The sequence below is a fragment of the Gouania willdenowi genome, chromosome 4 (genome assembly GCF_900634775.1).
Source record: "Gouania willdenowi chromosome 4, fGouWil2.1, whole genome shotgun sequence".
Taxonomy (NCBI): Eukaryota; Metazoa; Chordata; class Actinopteri; order Blenniiformes; family Gobiesocidae; genus Gouania; species Gouania willdenowi.
Window position 1 is genome coordinate 1,660,242 of NC_041047.1, and position 16,711 is coordinate 1,676,952.

Below are 16,711 nucleotides of genomic sequence, written 5' to 3' on the forward strand. Positions count from 1 at the left end.
GAGCTACTTCAGAGCTAGACCGTTCAGCGCGGCTCTGGCCGTCTGCTGGGTGTGGGCCTTGGCTCCGCTGCTGGGGTGGAGGGTGGAGGGCTCTCTAGGCCCTCCCCTCGGGGGTTGGGTGCTTGGGTGTGGGTGGGTGGGGGGGGGGCGGGATGTTGGCGGGGGGCCTTGGGGTTGGGGGTTGGGGTCGGTGGTGGGATGCGCTGGGTGCTTGGCTGATTGGAGCTTCCACGGATGTGTGTGTGTGGGGGGCGGTGGCTGTCTCTCAGCCTGGGATCTTGGGGGCATCTGGTGGGTTGTTCGGCCTTCGGGGGGTTGCCTGGGGCTCCCTGGCCCCCACTCTTTCTGCTGGCCTGGCTGCATCTACGGGCCGGGGGCAGTTCCTGGGTTTGCGGTAGCGGTTTTTGCACATATACTGGTCTACAATGCACTGGCACGCCTTGGGATGTGGGATAAAACTCATACTGGACTTAACTTTAGACACGTTAATCCCAAATACCTGCTTTAGGTATTACCACTCGCTCATTCCCCCTGTTCACAGCCACCACCATTATATCTAAGCTTCACACTTGTCACTATACTGTCTTGATTACACAACATACTAAGCACAATATATTCTACAACTTCACATCTCACCCTCACTGTAAAACAATCTATTCTCCCCACCCTTTCTATTTCCTACCTTGAGTCTCTCCTCCCTGCTCCCTTTCCCCTCCCTCTCCACTTAGGTGTAACACTGCTCTACCTTTTTATATTGTCCCTCTAATAAAAGCTTTACCAGCAGTACCCTTCTTCTTCTTCTGTGAGGACAGCTGCATTCCATCAAAGACCAGGGTGAGTTATAACAATGACAAACCCTGGTTCACAGCTAAGCTCAGAGGGCTGAGGACAGACAAAGAGGTCGCTTTCAGGAGTGGAGACAGAGCCAGGTACAGAGAGTCGAAGTACACGTTTGAAAAGGAGGTGAGAAAAGCCAAACGTTTGTACTCAGAGAAGCTACAATATCAGTTCTCTGCAAATGACTCGGCTTCTGTCTGGAGAGGGCTCAGGCAAATTACAAACTACAAGCCCAGAGCCCCTGCTGCTGCTAACGACCTCTGCCTGGCCAACAGTCTGAATGAGTTCTATTGTAGATTTGACAGACAATGGGACAGACCTGACTCCAACCCCCCTCACACCTCTGACCAGCCTCACTCCAACACCTTCACCCCCCACATCAAAGCTACAGTTTCACCCCAGCTGCCTACAGAGGCTCTCTCCCCTATCTTCCCCCCCTCCTCCCCCCCTCCTACAGAGACACCTTTCTCCATCAAAGAGAGAGATGTGAATAGACTTTTCAGGAGACAAAACCCCCGTAAGGCTTGTGGACCGGACTCTGTCTCTCCCTCTACCTTAAAGCACTGTGCTGATCAGCTGTCTCCAGTGTTCACAGACATTTTTAACACCTCACTGGAGACATGCACCGTACCAGCCTGTTTTAAGGCCTCCACCATCGTTCCTGTCCCTAAAAAGCTGAGGATCACAGGACTTAATGACTACAGACCCATCGCTCTGACATCTGTGGTCATGAAGTCCTTTGAACGCCTCATGCTCTCCCACATCAAGGACATCACCGACCCCCACCTGGACCCCCTGCAGTTTGCCTATAGATCCAACAGGTCAGTAGACGATGCTGTAAACCTGGCTCTCCACTTCATCCTCCAGCACCTGGACTCCCCAGGCTCCTACGCCAGGATCCTGTTTGTGGACTTCAGCTCTGCTTTTAATACAATAATCCCAGCTCTCCTTCAGGACAAGCTTTCCCAGCTGAACGTGCCAGACTCCACCTGCAGGTGGATCACAGACTTCCTGTCTGACAGGAAGCAGCACGTGAAGCTGGGAAAAACCATCTCTGCTCCCCGGACCATCAGCACTGGATCTCCTCAGGGCTGTGTTCTTTCTCCTCTGCTCTTCTCCCTGTACACCAACAGCTGCACCTCCTCTCACCAGTCGGTCAAACTCCTGAAGTTTGCAGACGACACGACCATCATCGGTCTCATCGCTGATGGAGACGAGTCCGACTACAGGTGGGAGACAGACCGGCTGGTGTCCTGGTGCAGCCAGAACAACCTGGAGCTCAATGCTTTAAAGACAGTGGAGATGATAGCAGACTTCAGGAAGAACCCAGCCCCCCTCACCCCCCTCACCCTGGGAGACTCTACAGTGAGCTCTGTAGAGTACTTCTGCTTCCTGGGGACCATCATCACTCAGGACCTCAAGTGGGAGCTGAACATCAGCTCCCTTATCAAAAAAGCTCAGCAGAGGATGTACTTTTTGCGGCAGCTGAAGAAGTTCAGTCTGCCAACAAAGATGATGGTGAACTTCTACAGCTCCATCATCCAGTCCATCCTCTGCTCCTCCATCACCATCTGGTACGCTGCAGCTACGGCCAAGGACAAGGCCAGACTGCAGCGTATCATCCACTCTGCAGAGAAGGTCATCGGCTGCAATCTGCCCTCCCTCCAGGACCTGTACGCCTCCAGGATTTTGAGGCGTGCAGGAAAGATTGTGGCCGACCCCTCCCACCCCGGTCATAAACTGTTTCAATCTCTCCCTTCTGGTAGGAGGTTTCGGTCCATCAGGACCAGAACCTCCAGACACAAAAACAGCTTCTTTCCCTCTGCCACCATCCACATGAACACACCCCAAGTCACCCACTGAACCCCCCCCCCCCCACCCAATCACCACCTCCACCAGCTTGATACCTGCTGCACTGTATATATATATTTATATTTATATTTATCCTATTTATCCTTTATTCTCTATCTATCCTTTATTTATCCCTCATCCTTTATATTTATCATTATTATTATTATTATTGTTGCTGGGTTGTTCTTTGTTGTTTTTGTTTTTATTTCTTTTATTTCTTTTTGTAGCTTGTTTTGTGCACCAACCACCAAGTCAAATTCCTTGTACTGTCCTCAAAACTGTACATGGCAAATAAAACATTTCTGATTCTGATTCTGATTCTTAGGGAGGGCTGGTGATGGTCACAAATAAGCAATAAAATAAATCAATTTATTTTTTTGCAATAACAAAACATGCATTGCTGTCTCGTAATGATTGCACTGTAGTGTTGACCTTTTACAGCATGTGCAGACAAGAGAATTAAAAAAAAAAAAAAAGAACCCCCAGCCTCTCAATCAACCTGAGCCCCGGTCGCCCCATCTATGTGTGAGTTTTCTATTGCCACCTTAAATATGAATCGTTATGAATGGTTATTTTCCAATACATTTTTACCTTCGTCTTTGGAAGTGGAGGAGATGGTAGAGGGACACTTAATAAAAGTGAAAGCCATGTTTGAGAAGGTGTCCCTGATCTTTTTTAATATTTATGCACCATGTAAAGGGGCAGATGGGATAAAAGTTTTGGAGATTTTATTTAAAGGACTTGAAAAAGTCGCCACAGAGGACTATGTTTTCCTGGCTGGGGATTTTAATTGCACTATAGATGCTTTCTTTGACAGGAATCACCCTGAGCCACACCCCACCTCTGCACAACGCCTCAAACATCTGATTGAGGTGTATTTTTTGTGGATGTATGGAGGATTTTTCACTGTGCCCAGAAACATGGACACTTTGTAAAAATAACACTCTTTCAATGGCGATTAGATTGTATCTATTGTTTTAAACATCAACTCAACATTTTTAATAATGTTGTAGTGAGTCTTGTAGGTTTTAGTGACCACTGTCTTGTGTCTTCCTCAGTTTTTATTAAAAACATACATTTGGGCAGTTGATTTTGGAATTTTAATGCCTCACTGTCCCATGACGCTGTTTTTAGGAAAGCTGTAGAAGCATGTTGAGCTGTAAACCTGATTTTAACTCACTCCAACAGTGATGGGACATTGGAAAAGTTCAAACTAAACAGCTTTGCCAGCAGTACAATCGCAATGTTACAAGAGAGTTGAAAACATCAATGAAGGATTTGGAGGTTCAGGTGGAGGCTTTGCAGCTGTTAGCAGGGTATTTTGACACCCTCAAATCCAAAAAGTCGGCTTTGGCCAGCCTACTGGGCACAGCAGCTCAGGGTGCACTGGTCCGGTACAGGTTTATGAATGTTTCACAAATGGATGCTCCTTCAAAATTGTTTTTTGGTCTTGAAAAGAAAAATGGATAGAAAAAAATATTTCATTCTCTAAGGAATGGCAACGACTCTATAGTTTTTATAGAGACCTGTTTAAGAGTAAACTTACAGAACAATCTCTCTGGCACTGCGCAAAAAGCCCAAGAATCGAACCCCGAATATTCCAAGATATGAGTCAAATACGGTGATATCCACCTGGGATACTCTCCGAACAGCAGTTGAAGTCGATGTCATGTTCGGAGCATGTCAAACTCCGGATATGGGAACACTTTTATACTTGCCATATCCCGGAGTTCAATTCTTCCCGGATACTCTCCCCGGTCATATCCGAAGTCCGAACACCACTAGTATTTTGATTCCGAATACTGCACCGATACTCTCCCCGGTCATATCCGAAGTCCGAACACCACTAGTATTTTGATTCCGAATACTGCACCGATACTCTCCCCGGTCATATCCGAAGTCCGAACACCACTAGTATTTTGATTCCGAATACTGCACCGATACTCTCCCCGGTCATATCCGAAGTCCGAACACCACTAGTATTTTGATTCCGAATACTGCACCGATACTCTCCCCGGTCATATCCGAAGTCCGAACACCACTAGTAATTTGATTCCGAATACTGCACCGATACTCTCCCCGGTCATATCCGAAGTCCGAACACCACTAGTATTTTGATTCCGAATACTGCACCGATACTCTCCCCGGTCATATACGAAGTCCGAACACCACTAGTATTTTGATTCCGAATACTGCACCGATACTCTCCCCGGTCATATCCGAAGTCCGAACACCACTAGTATTTTGATTCCGAATACTGCACCGATACTCTCCCCGGTCATATCCGAAGTCCGAACACCACTAGTATTTTGATTCCGAATACTGCACCGATACTCTGCCCGGTCATATCCGAAGTCCGAACACCACTAGTATTTTGATTCCGAATACTGCACCGATACTCTCCCCGGTCATATCCGAAGTCCGAACACCACTAGTATTTTGATTCCGAATACTGCACCGATACTCTCCCCGGTCATATCCGAAGTCCGAACACCACTAGTATTTTGATTCCGAATACTGCACCGATACTCTCCCCGGTCATATCCGAAGTCCGAACACCACTAGTATTTTGATTCCGAATACTGCACCGATACTCTCCCCGGTCATATCCGAAGTCCGAACACCACTAGTATTTTGATTCCGAATACTGCACCGATACTCTCCCCGGTCATATCCGAAGTCCGAACACCACTAGTATTTTGATTCCGAATACTGCACCGATACTCTCCCCGGTCATATCCGAAGTACGATATACAATTCATGGCCCATAGGGTGACTCACCATACCCAGGACAGTTAAATGCAGTGTCCCTAACTCTATACTGGGTCCACTTAAACCTTTTTCACCTCTGTACCAATTGTCTCATCAAAAATGGCAGATCTACTTTGAAGATAGAGACTATCAAGATAAATATTAAAAACAAAAATCACTTAGTGCACATAACATTTTATTCTATCACAATAAAATTAGAATGAGTTAGAAAAAGAAACACACACACACATATATCACACAAACAAAATTTTAAACATCTCTATCTGAGTCTTCTTCCACCTCACTCACATGCAGATAGATAGATGTTTTATCTGAATTAGGGCGGAGCCTTTTTGAAAAGTGTCCAGAGTCTGTGCATAAGTGAGTGGATCTTGGCTCAACACTTTTTTTTCTGTTATTGCCCAGTGCTTTCTGGCAGGTTTCCATCATCTCTGACAGTTGTGTTGCTCGCCACTTTGGTAGAGGCAGATTTATAAACAGTTTTTTTCTTCTGGAGAGAGGATCCTCTGTCCCACTTTGACCCATTCCTTGAAAAGCTGTGTGACAAATGGGAAGAGAGGTCAGTATCCTGACCATTTTTATTTCAGCTGTCCTAACCTGAACACAAGACCCACTTTAAATATTTAATCCGATACATTTCTTGGCTAACACAATGTAACAAAACAATTATGGGTTCTTAAATTATGACAATAAGAATAATTTAAGGGCGGCTCATGGGTTTTGCAGTGGCGGTTCTTGGAAATACATTTGTCATGGATGCACTGGCCTTGGGCTGTGGGATAACACTCATACTGGGCTCAACCACAGACACGTTGTTCCCAAATACCTGTTTTATGGAATTTCCACTCACTTCTTCCTCTGCTCACAGCCACCACCATTATTCCTAAGCCGCACACTGGTCACCAAACTGGCTTGATAACTCAACAATAAGCACAATATACACAACCACAATTTCACATCGCACCACTTGAAATCTATCGACTACTCCCCACCCATTCCATTTCCTATCTTGTATTCCTCTTCCCTGTTAACTTCCCCACCCCTCTCCAACCCCTCACCTTGGTGTAACACTGCCCTCTCTTTTTTTACATCCTCCCTTTAATAAAGTATTTCTTACCCTTCCCTAGGGAGGGCTGGTGATGGTCACAATTATGCAATGAAATAAATAAATTTATTTAATTGCAATAACAAAATATGCATTGCTGTTAAAAGATTGCACTTCTTGTAGTGTTAACCTTCGACAGAATGTGCAGACAAGTAAAAAAAAAAAAAAAAAAAAAAAAAAAAAAAAAAAAAAAAAAAAAAAATTATGACAATAAATGATAACAGAAACAAATCCATTGCTGATATTAATTGTTGTTCCAATTGGTTTATTGATGCATTAACCTTAGCTCAACAGCTTGTCGCAGGCAACTAAAATGTCTTAAAGAGTCACTTTAGAAATAGCCTGTATACACTTTGTTTACAGGTGATTGATAAATACCATGATCAATAAATGCAGCAGTATGGAGCACGGCAATAACACTGGATCTCTCCTGGTGGTAAGAGTCTTCCTACTCTTTACATCCTCCTTGGTCCCATTCAGGTCCTGCTCCTCACTGGCCTCGTAGGATTCTAAAGCCATGTTGCAGGCTCCTAGTGAATGAAAATGACAACACAAATACTATGTCATGAATTCATACTAAATGTATTATTTTAAGGCATCTGAAAAGGCTAATGATCACTCAAATACATTAAATTAGGTCCCCAGATGAACGTGATCAGACTTACTTCTAACTTGGCTTGTGCCCCAGTGTGGCTCAGCATCTTAAATGGCCCCCATCACAGCCATGGTCACTTTTTCATTGTGATCAGAACAGAATCTGTGGTGGTGGTGGTGAAGGTAGAAGATACTCATCATTCAGCAAAACATGTTACAAAAAAATCTAACTAACTGTGTTTTGTAATTTTCACAAAATGTGCCAATTCAGAGGGAAAAAGACCAAAAACATACTTGTCCTCTGGCTAGACCTTCCATTGCAGCTCTGTGAGGCTTCTACAGTATATGTATGACGGACCAAGCCCTGTATGGATATAAATACAGTGGTGATCAAATGTGTGCAATGTAGAGGAGAGACATAAATACATGCTTGGACATACAATCTAGCCATAGTACATGGATTCTTGGACATGCAATACACAAGTGGTTCTCAACCTGTGGGTTGGGACCCTTCCACTCTATTAGAGTTTTTTTTTTTCGGATTGCTAACAAGTATTGGTTGAAACTGAAGTCACATGTTCAAAACTCTAAACACAGCCTGCATATCCATCAGTCATCTCAGCTCAACAGTTACTCTCATCTCCAAAAGTGTTTCTCACCAACAAAACACTTCATACACGTCTCAAATGAAGCTCATTCAACCACAACACTAACAAATAATCTAATCTAGTCACTCTGAGCACACTGAACTACTAAATACTAACAACAAATAGCATTACATTGTCAGGTACATCAGTATTTTAATACAAAATAAGATCTTTGCACAAAAAAAATATAAAAATTACTGTAAACAAAAAAATAATCTATAGGGTACAATTATATAAAACACAAAATACTGTAATCATTATATTTCGTTTAGCTGATGTGTTTTGAACAAAGTGTGTTAGCATTTTAAAAATGTGCTGTAAACGTTTAGTGTTTTGCAGGTGGTGAACTAATTATAATAACTCATCATTATTAATAATAAAAACTAGTGAGTGAGAAAAGAGTTGATGAATGTTGTTGACTGTGGTCAGTGAATGTGTTTTGTGTGAAAACAATGAAAAATGAGTCACAGTTTAGTCCACATGGACTGAGAGATTTGCAGACCATGTTTTGAACATGTGACTTCAGATTAGACCAATGCTTGTTAGCATTGAAAAAAAACACTAATACACATGAAAAATAGTCACACTGACCAAAAACAAATCTAATATAATAACACTTACCCTCCTTGATCTTCATCGGTCACGTCTGAGCTGAACTCCACAGCTGCGATGAAGATGTGGTTTGTACTGAAGCTCAGTAGAAGTTCCCCTGCTACCCTGATTTGCATGTGTATAGCTCACAGCATTTTCATTTACATGTTAAAGCCTCTCCTAGAATTGAGGGGAAAGGTCATGGGGGTCCTCCCCCCAGAAATGTTTTAACAAAAGACATGCAAATTCCTGCATTCTGGTGAATTTTAGCTGCAAGAACAAGTAAAAAATCTTAATAAAAACGTTGGTACAATAATTTTTCTGAACTTAGTCACACTTCTGTCACAACCAGTGTTGTTCTAGTTACTGAAAAAACATAACTAGTTACTGTTACTAGTTACTTCATTCACAAATGAACTCAGTTACTATTTTGATTACTTACCCCAAAAACTAATGAGTTACATGAAAAAGTAACTTTTAAGTTACTTAGAATTAAAGAATGCATTATTTTTTGGGTCATCTGTGTCTGTACAGCTTCATATCAGCGCTGTATCAGAAAAGAATCCACTGTTGATCAACTCTGTAGTGGAGGAACAGTGGTTAATGAAGCTGACTTATAATCAGAGGTTTGAATCCCTCCTACTCCTACTGTATTAACATTGCTTTGGATAAAAGCCTCTGATAAATGAAATGTTATTGTATCTAACCCTACAGTTTATAATCATTTACATTAACAGTACTAAACTCTGCTCAGTATTAATCTTTACAAATACCAATCTGACTGAAACACTAAGTATTCTATTCTTTCAATACCAGTTTATTTACCTGAGACCAGCAGAAACTGAAAATGTTACAAGGAATTCTGAAATAAATAACACAAAACAACCTGAATATTATTCAGAATCAAAGGTCAAAACTTAAAGTGGCTTCACCTTCATAAAACAGTTGTGTTTAGCTCTTAGAATGTTCCTTTACAGGCATCAAAGAATGGAATGGGCTCCAAGATAATCTAAAGAACAACGCAGCTTCTCATGGACAGTCAAAGATTGACTTTAGCACAACCATGTACATAAGCAATGAGACTAATCAGATATAACTGAGGCAGATTGAAACTAAAAAGACAGTTTGGAAGAAAAATACACAAAATCTAAATTTTTAACAAATAATTCTAATTTAAATACTAAACTTAATACACATTAAACAACTCACATACAGATACCAAATAAATCAAATAAAGCAGGCACAATAGACCCCTAAATAATAAATAATAATAAATCAATTAATAGATCTTTAACATAATTTGTGTTGCTTTAAATCAGCAGTAAATTTAATCTTTAACTAACTACAAGAAATTGATCATTTGATTTGTAAATGTAAAATATCTTCTAATTAAAAGAATACTGTAGATATACACTTTTGAAATCTATGATTTGGCCTTTATAATTTATGTGTGTCTTTATCTTTGATTTTGCCGAATGGCAACGATTACATGATGTTTTTGCATTCGGAATTATTTACTCCGATTTAAATCATTCGGAATTAAAGTGGTAATTCCCGAACGAGGTTTACATGGAAAACAGGTTTATTCGTCTTTAGATATTTCCGCTTTAGGGCTGGGGGTTGGGAAGGCTCGGACTGGACAGGGGGACAGGGGTTTATCAGGAAAAACATACAACAAACATTTTATTGTCGTCTATGAAACAGAAGACCACACACGAGAATTGGTTTCACCTTTATTTTGATTTAGTTTTGAAGCATCAGCTCAACAATAACACATGGTTTCAGTTTGGACCATGGAGCGTAAGGGAGATATGAACTAATCACTGGTAAAAATCCCAGTAAAACTCTGAAAACAATCACCACGAATAAATATTTGCTCCCTGGTAAGGACAGTAGCTCTAATAACAGGTAAAATGATAAACTGGTGATATTACAGCCTGAGAATGCAGTACTGGGACGCATTTACTCCGGGGGGTCGTAGTGCCAGCCGTCCGATGAAGCCTGTTACGTTTACCGAGGTTCGTGTGTGTTTAATAAGTCCGTGTATGTCCGTGTGAAAGTCTGCATGCTTATGCCTTTGTCCATCCACTCTTTTCATTATATCCATGTCTTTTAAGGCTCTTATCAAATAGTCTAGGCTGGAGTCCAGGCCGTCGCTATCTTAGATTATGTCGTCACCAGCGCGTCATCTTCGCAAGTCGCGCATGCGCAAAACAATACAGATTAAAATAAAGCGGCTTTAACCAAGTTAAGTGTTTACAAGAAAGAGGAATTATCTAATTTGGAATTAAAAACGGAATAAACCAGCCACATAATTTGGAATTAACTGTACTTGGCAATTAAAACGATTCTGATTCTGATACGGTTCAGAGGGGAAACACTTTTTCACACCACTGTAGTTCAAACCACAGATTTCATAGACATCACATCCTGGATGAGCCGTAATTTTCTCCTTAACCAGGATAAAACCAAAGTGATTTTATTTTGTCCAAAACACCTCAGAGTTAAATTATCAGAGTAAATAGTGTCTCTGGATGGCATTACTCTGTCACCCAGCACCACAGTAAAAAACTTAAGCACTTTGAGACGAAAGTTGAACTGAATTGAATATTTGACCAGATATGGGGCATATCAAAAAACTCCGGATATGCATCAGAATAGTCCGTATTCTCGACGGAATCAAAAACTGGATATTTAGGGATTCTGGGTATTTTCAACCTGAGGACATTTCCGGAACAAATATATGACAAAATCTAAATACTGTTAGTATCCTAATACAAAATACTGTCTTCATGAAGTATATTGGGTCCGTATTTGACCAGATATGGGGCATATCAAAAAAACTCCGGATATGCATCAGAATAGTCCGTATTCTCGACGGAATCAAAAACTGGATATTTAGGGATTCTGGGTATTTTCAACCTGAGGACATTTCCGGAACACATATATGACAAAATCTAAATACTGTTAGTATCCTAATACAATATACTGTCTTCATGAAGAATATTGGGTCCGTATTTGACCAGATATGGGGCATATCAAAAAAACTCCGGATATGCATCGGAAATGTCCGTATTCTCGACAGAATCAAAAACCGGATATTTAGGGATTCTGGGTGTTTTCACCCTGAGGACATTTCCGGAACATATATATGACAAAATCTAAATACTGTTAGTATCCTAATACAATATACTGTCTTCATGAAGAATATTGGGTTCGTATTTGACCACATATGGGGCATATCAAAAAAACTCCGGATATGCATCGGAAATGTCCGTATTCTCGACAGAATCAAAAACCGGATATTTAGGGATTCTGGGTGTTTTCACCCTGAGGACATTTCCGGAACACATATATGACAAAATCTAAATACTGTTAGTATCCTAATACAAAATACTGTCTTCATGAAGAATATTGGGTCCGTATTTGACCAGATATGGGGCATATCTAAAAAACTCCGGATATGCATCGGAAATGTCCGTATTCTCGACAGAATCAAAAACCGGATATTCTCGATTCTTACTCTTTTTGCGCAGTGTGGCCTTCCTCAGGTGGGCGTGGTGGCCAACCAGAAGCTGGTGGCCCCTCTGTCCGTAGGAGAGCTACACTCGGCTCTGATGAGTCTACAAAGTGGCAAAGCTCCAGGTCTCGATGAGCTATCAGTGGATTTTTATAAGACTTTCTGGTCACTACTGGGTGAAGACCGTCTAGAAGTCCTGGATGACAGCCTGCAGGGAGGAAAGCTGCTTCTGAGCTGCAGAAAAGCAGTCATTACTCTCCTGCCGAAAAAAGGAGACCTGAAGGAGATAAAAAAAAAAATTAAAAAAACTGGAGGCCAGTCTCCTTACACTGCACAGATTATAAAATCCTGTCCAAAGTTCTAGCATCTAGACTGAGAGCAGTGATGAAAGCCATCATTTGTAGCAGCCAAACTTACTGTGTGCCTGACAGGCTTATAAGTGATAATATCATTTTTATTCGAGACGTTTTGGAAGTCTCTAGCTCATTGGGTGTTAACACTGGTCTGATTTCTATAGACCAGAAAAAGGCGTTTGACCGGGTTGAACACCAGTATCTGTGGAAGACTTTGTCTGCTTTTGGGGTCAGCCCAGGTTTCATAGCCACAGTCAAGCTTCTTTATTGTGACATTACAGGAAAAGAAAAACAAATATTAGCCCATCAACTCTTCTAGCCCCCTAATGAAGCATTAGGGGGCTAGAAGCTCATACGTTCATGCACTACTGTCTCTAAAAAAAACATTTACTAAACCTAACAGAAATGCTAAGACCAGACGTGGCAAAAGTGTTAGTCTTCAGTACTCAATTAGAAGTAAAGATACTTGAATAAAAAATGACTCGGGTAAAAGTAAAAGTATTGCAGTTGCTCCCTTATTTGAGTAAAAGCCAAAAAGTACATGCTACTAAATGTACTTACGTAAAAAAATTAAAAAGTAAAATAAATGTCCCTTCACTAATAGGACAGGGTTTTTAAACCAGCAAAGTTCATATCTTTTATTTTATTTTTTAAGAACTTGTAGAAAACTGGTACATGAAAACAAGTTAAATCTGTTACAGATGAAAACCTGGAGAATTTAGCACTCATTAGAAATACAATTTATAAATACAATGTGTCAAGAAAAAAAGTGCAAATGATCAATAAAACTCAGCTTTGAGTTTCAAATTTTTATAAACTTGAAAATATTAACCATAAAACTAAGGGACCTGCCTGACAGAAAAAAAACACAAACTACCAAAATCTTTCATTTAGCCTGAAGAAAATCATGTTCTCCAGGTTTGTGGAATAGAGACGTTTGGGACTGAAAATGAGTCGTGCTGCTGAAAAGCTTTTCACAAACAGCTTTGCGGTTGTTAATTGCGTCTTTTTACGTCGTGACATCATCTTCGATGGTTTTAAAAGTAACAAGCCCATTTTTTAAAATGTAAGGAGTAGAAAGTACAGATATTTGTGAAAAAAAAGTACTCAAGTAAAGTACAGACACCAGGAAAAACCTACTTAAGTACAGTAACAAAGCATTTGTACTTTGTCACCTCTGACTAAAACCAAACTTTATTACTACACTCTTTAATAATCCACTAACTGCATTACTTAAACTGTGTGGTGGAAAGCCCTGAGCTCAGGGTTAGGCTTTGACATCCCTCTGCCCCACCTTGAGGATTTTCTCGTCTGTAGGTTCATGCTCTAAAACTAAAACTAAAATATAACAAACACCTTGAAGGACAATTAAAACCCTGTGAAGGACCAGCATTCTGTCTGCGATTGATACAATGAATGAATGGATGTGTGTGTTGAGAAGTTTGATAGAACCATAAACATTACTGATATTACAGAGTAATAGACGGACATAGGCCACGTTTACATGGGATCTTTAATTCATCTTTAATTCAGAATAAAAGTTAATTCCTTTTTAAACTGAGGTTGTAAACACTTCATTCCTGATGCAAATTGAATTCCGAATTAAACTTAAATCTGAATTAGGTGGCTGGTTTATTTTGTATTTTTATCTTGTAAACACTTAAACCTGCTTTAAGTTAATTCCGGTCATTCTGTGCATGCGTGACTTGACACAATGATGTGCTGACGAGGACACAATTCAAGATGGCCGCCCGGACTGGAGCTGAAACTATTTATTTAATAAGAGCTTTAGAATACATTTATATATAAAAAGAGTGGATAGAGAAAAGCATAAACATGAGGACATTCACACAGACTTAATACGCACATAGCCATTGGCAAAGATAGGTGTTACTAAAACCCAGAGACAGAGTAAATGTGTCCCAGTACTGCTTCACAGGCTGTAATATCACCAAGTTTATCATTGCACCTGTTGTTAGAGCTACTGTCGTCACCAGGGAGCAAATATTTATTCCTGGTTATTGTTTTCCAGAGTTTTACTGGGTTTTATTTACTGGTGATTAGTTTCTATCTCACTTCATGTAAACCTCAATTCGGAATTAATATTACCATGTAAACATGAACACTTTAATTCAAAATGATTTAATTCAGAATAACTACTTCTGAACGTCATGTAACCATGACCATTGTGTGTTACATGTTGCCATGCAATTGTTGTTGTATGCTCATCTGTAGTGAGGACTTAAAGGTTAAGCACAATACATAAATTCAAAGGGTGTGTTTGAGTTCCTCAATAATAATGTATGAAGCGGTTGTTGATGATGAACTTTCATTAAATGTAATTATAGGGATCCAATGTTGGCAGTTCAACCAGAACAGGTGGGGCAATTATCATCAAAACTACCAAGCCTGTGACAAACATTCATTACTGTGAAATGCATATTAAAAAAAGATATCATTGCTTATATTTTCATGAGCTGTAGACCTAATACACATGAAGCAACAGTAACACAACCAATGGGCAGCACCAATGTTAAGGAAAGCATTCGGAGAGAGAAACAAAATGTTGTTTAACTCATATAAAATCTGACATTTCAAAACACAATGTCATGGCTGAATTTATTTTTAAAGACAGGATGCGTTTAAATCCACTTAATTACTGGGAGGGACAGTTGAAACATCACTCAAGAAACATATCTAACGTTGATGGAATGTCACCTAAGCACAAAGTGTTCCTTCTATTGTCTTCAGATATGTAATGCTATTGTCTTCAGAAAAACAAAACTGGGCGTTGTAAAGTAAACATATTCAAATGTTTCTAAATTAAAAACAAGGTGTGTGTGAGGACTCATGCTTTAATAATGAGACTAAATAATGTCAGGAGATGCTTTCGACAGCGCTGCATATATATATGAAGGTGTGAGTTGACACTTTATTTAGTTCATTTACAGTATTCAACATGTTGAAGCAAATCCTCTCTGTGACGGTCCTCTGGACATTTTTCAGTCAAGGTAATTACAATATTAAAAATACTTTATTTTGTATTTTTTTTTTAACTTTATTTTGTTAAATGTTAGCTTTATAGGATTTTTGTAATGACATCTTTGTTTTTAATTGTGCCTCTCTACTTTGTCATAAAAAACACATACTTGATTAGAATAGAATAGATTAGATTAGATTAGATTAGATTAGATTAGATTAGATTAGATTAGATTAGATTAGAATAGAATAGAATAGAATAGAATAGATTAGATTAGATTAGATTAGAATAGAATAGAATAGAATAGAATAGAATAGAATAGAATAGAATAGAATAGATTAGATTAGATTAGATTAGATTAGATTAGATTAGATTAGATTAGAATAGAATAGAATAGAATAGAATAGAATAGAATAGAATAGAATAGAATAGAATAGATTAGATTAGATTAGATTAGATTAGATTAGAATAGAATAGAATAGAATAGAATAGAATAGAATAGAATAGATTAGATTAGATTAGATTAGATTAGAATAGAATAGAATAGAATAGAATAGATTAGATTAGATTAGATTAGATTAGATTAGAATAGAATGTCTATCTAATTAACATCTCCATATTTGATGATCTTTCGGGTACAGACAGACAGACAGACAGACAGACAGATAGAGATTCTCATACTCATAAATACATAAATAAGAAAAAGGTTCAAAAGTTACTAAAAAAATGAATGAAATGGTCATAAAAGTGCACATTAACAGGACCCATTGTACAATCTTATGGCAGCTGGAATAAAAGACCTCCTGACTTGTTATATCAGTATTCAATGGAGGGGAAAATGATGTGCTACTTCTGTAAAAGTTTTGTTAAATAAATAAAAAACAAAATATTCTAAGGCTAAAAACATTATAGTTGATAGAATTACAAACTAAGAAAAAAAAACTGGGAATGTAATACATTGTGTTATTCCAGAGAAAAAAAACAATGTTATAAATATTGAACAATCTTCAAATGATGTTTTTCTCACTACAGCTGCAGCACTTGATTGTCTAATTTGCACTGGTTCATGTTCAACTGAAACTACAGTTACATGTTCTACAGAAACTATGTGTGTAACTGCCACCATCACAGGTTGGATATTTGTCATTTACATGAATTAATTCGTGAATACAAGGTAAGCTGTTTAATTAAAATAAACAATTTTTATTTTGTAATTGCAGACACAGCATTTGGTTCATCTGACCCTCCACGATTCTACAAAGCGTGTGCATCATCAGCTCTGTGTCCAATCACAGGCTCTCAAACATATGAACTTGACTTGGGTGTTTCAGGTGCACTGATATCTGCTGAGTGCTGTGACACTGATTTGTGTAACAATAATACCTTACCTGGTAAGACCCCATTTTAATATATTTTGAGGTACTTTATTATTTTAGGGAGCCTTTGTGACATTGAGCTTGT

General features: G+C 39.4%; 1 protein-coding gene and 1 long non-coding RNA gene across 30 annotated transcripts in view; one reads left to right on the forward strand and one right to left on the reverse strand.

The window, feature by feature from the left end:
* LOC114461434 (mucin-5AC-like) overlaps positions 1–16,711 on the forward strand; it is a 419,115-nt gene that overhangs the window by 271,524 nt on the left and 130,880 nt on the right. The window lies entirely within an intron of this gene.
* LOC114461447 (uncharacterized) lies at positions 7,002–8,599 on the reverse strand. The gene is made up of 4 exons (XR_003673844.1): positions 8,428–8,599; positions 7,454–7,523; positions 7,231–7,322; positions 7,002–7,095 (listed from the first exon to the last, which is right to left on the reverse strand). It is a non-coding gene; the product is annotated as an uncharacterized LOC114461447 (long non-coding RNA).